Source organism: Myotis davidii, unplaced genomic scaffold (genome assembly GCF_000327345.1).
Source record: "Myotis davidii unplaced genomic scaffold, ASM32734v1 scaffold866, whole genome shotgun sequence".
NCBI lineage: Eukaryota > Metazoa > Chordata > Mammalia > Chiroptera > Vespertilionidae > Myotis > Myotis davidii.
Window position 1 is genome coordinate 1,286,687 of NW_006297145.1, and position 5,529 is coordinate 1,292,215.

The following is a 5,529-nucleotide window of genomic DNA, read 5'->3' on the forward strand; positions in this document are numbered from 1 at the left end:
ACATCTCTTTCCAGAAAGAGTCCAGAGTATTGTCTATAAACACAAAATTAGATCAGGTCCCTTCCCTGCATAAGTCCTCCAATCATTTTCCATTGAACTTAGAATTTGTTCAGCCTGGCTTTTGCCTCCATTATCAATTTTATCTCCTGCCACCCTCCCATGCTGACAGCCAGCGAGGAGACAGGAACTCCAGTCTTGCAACTACATGGAACTGAATTTTTCCAGCAATCTGAATGAGCTTGGAAGTGCATTCCCGCCCCCTGAAAACCAGGAAAGGACGCTGTGCTCTGGACACCTGGATTTCAGCATTGTGAGATACTAACCAGAGCCCACTGGCCTTTTAGTGAGCCCCAGCCAAGCCAAACTGGACTTCTGCCCTACATAACTGTGTGATAATACATTTTTTATTTTAATCCACGGGGCAATGATTTTTTATAACAGCAATAAAAGACTAATACAATGAGCGACTAAGCGCTCATCTGGGAAGATGCCACGAAGAAAGAGATCCCTAATCTTCTTCCATTTCTTATGCCTGATTTTACTCTCTTAGAACCTTTTATCCTTCTCTCGAGTAACACAAATCCTAAGATTCAAATTACTCCCAGCCTCTGGATGAAATCTCAGCTGGCATAACTGACAGGTCATTATGCATAGCAACATCAAAGTCAGGCTCTAGCTGTACCAGGTTGATTTCCCATGAAGTCTTGGGACCCCCTGCTGCTGCCACACTTGAAAATGGAAAAAACTAAGTGGAACATGTTCAATGTGGAAAAGGGTCTCAAAATTATGAAAAAAGAAAGAGCTGGGGGGTGTTTTGCCCAAAGAAATGGAGCTCAGGGAGAAAGTTGTTTGTATGGTTCTCAGAGAGGTGAGGAAACAGACTTCCGTTGATTCCAGGGAAGAGAACATAAATGGTTGGGTTCATAATATAGAGAGCTTAGTGCCCAGGGGATAACCATAAAAGGTATCAATACATGCTCAGTACATGCTTAAACTGAGGATGTTGTATTGGGACAGCACTTTAGAATTTCTGGTCCAACTTTCTCATTTACCAATAAATGGACCAAGGCCCAAAAAGCAAGACTTGTCACATGACGTTTAGTCTTTTGCCATAATGAAATTCTATTTTAATTATTCCTGTTTTATGGAATTATGAAAGACCCATAGGGAGGACTATTGAAAGAGAACATGTTGCTCTTCAATAATTGCAGTACCTTCCTTGACCCCTTTCTCTATAGTGCAGACTCTGCACTATAGTACCTTTTAGTGACCCACTCCCACTGCCCCTGTGCTAAAAAAAAATGTGGAAATTATAGTTCTTGTCTGACTCCTCAAAAAACAATCCTCAGACTTCAGATGTGTCTGAGACATATACTTTCTTTTGCACTATGTCTTTAAAAGGGATTTGTACAGCAAATAAGGGTCCAGTCAAGATGTTAAAATCCTGTTTTAGATAATGAAATAGTTCAAACTTTCACTTGAAAAATATTAGTTCCTTCTAAATAGGGGTGTTGCAGAAATGAATAAGATAAAATCCTCACTGTCTAGTAGTCCACAGGGAAATGACATGGGAAAAAAGCACTAGATCCTACTGTATCATTAGTGCTGGAGTGAGAGGCTCTCTAAGGTGAAGGTGGAAGTGCAGGGCCCTGAGGATCAAGTACAAGGCCTGCTCCATGTACAATCTGATTGTTGCACAGGGAGCTTGGGGATGGACAAACGGACAGCAGAGGGGGCTAGGGAATTTGGCTGAGACCAGGCATGCCATGCGAAGGAATTTGTATTTTATTCTGAAACTCATGTGGATTTGATGATATATTTAAAGGATGAAAAGGACATGAAAATATCTCGTGTTTAGAAAAGACTTCTGGTAAAAGGGGGAAGGTTGATTTCCCATAAACTCCTTAGCAACATTCAATTTTAAAATTAGTGTCATTAATGTATGTCCAGTAGGCCTCCCTTCTGGCTACATAATTTTAATCCTTGCTTTTATAGAATATATATAAGTGGTGATTAAAAGATATTTTTGTAATATTTGCACAATCTTTATAGTGACATTATTCACAATAGCTGCAAAATGAAAGCAATGCAAATACCGATTGACAGGAATATTATTCAGCCTTAAAAAGAAAGGAAATTCTAACATATGCTACAACATAGATGAACCTTGAAGACATTATGTTAAGTGAAGTAAGCCAGTCACAACAATAGTCAAATTCATAGAGACAGAAAGAAGAATGGTGGCTGCTGGGAGATAGGGGGAGGGAGGAATAGGGAGCTCTCTCTTATATAAAAGGCCCGTGCTCTCGAGGTGGGCAGGGCGGGGCAGGGTGGTGCACAGTGAGCCAGGAGCTGCCTAGCTGCGAGAGCTACTAGCTGCAGAGGGCGGGGCGGCCAGTTGGGCCTCTAGTTGTTTAATAAATGCCAAGTTTCAATAGGGAAGATAAAAATGTTCTGGATATGGGTGGTGGTCATAGTGGCACAACAATGTGAATGTACTTAAAGCCACAGAACTGGACATTTAAAATGATTAAAATGGTAAATTTTCTGTTATATATATTTTTACTACAATAAAAGAATTCTGTAAAATATAGGCAAGAAGTAAACTTCAGCCCAGCTCTGACAGAGTCCTGGGGTAGCATACTACACTATCCAGCTTGTCACCCACATGTTTATTTGTACCAGGAGACAAACGTGGGCCAATTCGAGTCTGTTGTGTCCTCTTGAATCAGGGAAATTCCATCTCTCTCATTGTGTGTGATCATACTGCTAGGACCTCTGGTAGAGGGACAGTCTGCCAGAAGTCTCTCACCTTTTCCCTAATATTTGGCATGAGACCAGGAGCTCAGACATTTTCAAAGAGAGAGAGAGAGGGAACACCTGTGAGCTGAGCATGCTGGAGACCTGAGTTGCCCACTCTTGGTCAGAAAGCAGAGAGAATATTTGCTGCAGAGTAGGATTCCTGGAACCTAGTGCCTGCTGAGATGGCACCAGGAGACAAACCACCTGAATAAGTGGAAGGCACTGTCAGAAGTAAGCATAATGAAGAATTAGAGGAGGATACAGTGGCCCAGGTGGCACAGAAAGAGCATGAAATTAAAGCCAGGTGGCCTGGGTTCAGGCCCTGCTCTGTGACTTCACCTCTCTGTAGAGCAGTGGTTCTCAACCTTGGCTGCACATTAGAATCACCTGGGAATCTTTTAAAAATCCTGATTTCTAGACCTCATCCTCTGGAAATTCTGTTTCTTTGTTATGGGGTGAGGCCACAACATTAGTAACAAAGAAACAGAATTTCCGGAGGATGAGGCCTAGAAATCAGGATTTTAAAAAGATTCCCAGGTGATTCTAATGTGCAGCCAAGGTTTAGAACCACTGCTCTAGAGTTATGATGCATAGAAAATGAAAGACCAAGCGCTCATCTGGGAATGACAAAATATAAAGTGCATGTAAGCTGTAAGTATCCACAGACGTTAGTTCTCCTCCTGCAGGCATAGTATCAAGAGATGGTCCAGTTCTACAGTTACATCAGTTCTGTTCTCAACATTCATCTGTGTATCTCTCCTGCAAAAGATACCTCACATTTCTCCTCACATATGCCACCATCGCATGCAGCGCCCACTGTGTGCTAGACATTGTACTGACTTCACATCTTAGATCTCGTTCTAGCCTTTACTTCTGATGCTTGAATTGCTTTTAAGGCTTCCCTCTGACTTATTTCAGGTTCATCTTGTCTTACAGGTATCAGACAATACTTTGAGGGAAGAATTGCAGTTGGATTCCTGGCTATAGTTAGGTGATACCAAATGATGTTTTCGGGTCTCCTGAAGCTCTTCCCTTCCTTACTTATGCCTAAATTGGCTTGCACTTCAAGTCTTCATGCTACTCCCTACTCTGAATTATCTGGTGAGAGGGGGTCCCATGTGGTAGGGGAATAGCCAGGGTCTGTCTTAGTAGACAAAATGATAATTGAATTTCTCCAACATGATTTCAATTTCCTCTTGAAGATTTTTAAAAGTGACATCTTCACAGGATAATAAAAATGTCCATTTTATTATCTATTTGGAGGAAAGGCATCAGTAGATGATAATTTGCTTCTCATAACTAGGGACTGGCCTCCAAATACTTTAAGTGTGGAGAAGATCTTTGAGACCATTTGGTCCAGCGGTGGTGAGCGTAAATGTCCACCAAAGCCAGGAAGAGCAGGGAAATGAGTGACACCAGTCAGGAAGGTGAACTGGGGAGGTCACACTTCATCTAAAGAGGAAGTTACTAATAAGGCACCAGGATTGGTGTCTTCTATGATCATAGGAAGGCTTTAATGCATTCAGATTTGATTAATTAGCAATTACTTAAAAATATTAATGTTGTCACTAAATGCACATGTTTTAAAAAATACTATGTATACCTATCATAGCATGTTTGCACAGCCCTTGGGCTACCGTTTTGCAATTTCAAACTTTGTCCAAACTACTCATTTTAGAGGTCCAGGAAGTGCAAATTAATTGCCCAAAGTCACATCAAACATTCCTGGCAGAACTGGAATGAGAACTGAAGCTGAGCCAGATCCTTCCACCACAGCTCCCTGGTGGTTCTTTATCCATGTGGCAAGAAAGGTGAAAGGAATAGGAAAAAGGTGGGGTGAAACACATTTATTGAAGGAGCAAACAGTCCCTGTGAAAGAAAATGTGACATCTTTCTTAAAATGTCACCACATTCTTCTGGACAAATGCAATCTGCTATCCCTATACTAGGAATGGGGGGGACTCCATGAGGAGTGAGACAGGAAAGGTCATCACCCTGGCAGACACCACTCTCTAAAGGGGAAGTCAAGCACCCAGGCAGTTGTAAAAGACTCTGAAAGGAGCTGGGATAGAAAGTGAAAGGACTTGTGAGAACACAGAGGTGGGGAACCCAACCCAACCTAGTGGTCAAAGAAAGCCTTCCAGACCCAAGTAATGGATTTACAAAGGGGTGTGATGGATTGATGGATGGCAAAGAAAACAGCATCCCCTGGAGTGTGAAACCCCAACCACCAATCCTAGGGGAAGAGGAAAGGTATCCTTTGACCATCCCAATGGGTGGCATTTTAATAAATTCTAGCTTTGTGTTTGGGGAAGAGGCATTCCTCTTCAGTTTATTTCCCAGTCTTCCCATCATTGTTTACATGGAAGAAACAGAATGCCTGTTATGGGGATGGTGTTGGAGGAACTCAGTCTCCACACGACATTCACGGTGCTGGCATGGTTGACAGCTGTTTGGAAGCACAGACTCTAAGTGTGGTCCCTAGCTCTACCACTTACTGGTTGTGTGTACTTGAGTACGTTACTTATCTTCTCTGTGCTTTAGTTTTTTCCTCATTAAATGGGAATCACAAGAGTACCTAACTGTAGGGTTGTTGTGAGGATTAAATTATAAAATCCCCCAAAGATCTTAGTACTGGGTCTGGTACCTAGTGCTACTTAGTAATTCACTGTTATACCTATTATGGCAACTAGATTCTGTGATCTTCTTTTTTTTTTCGTTGTTTTT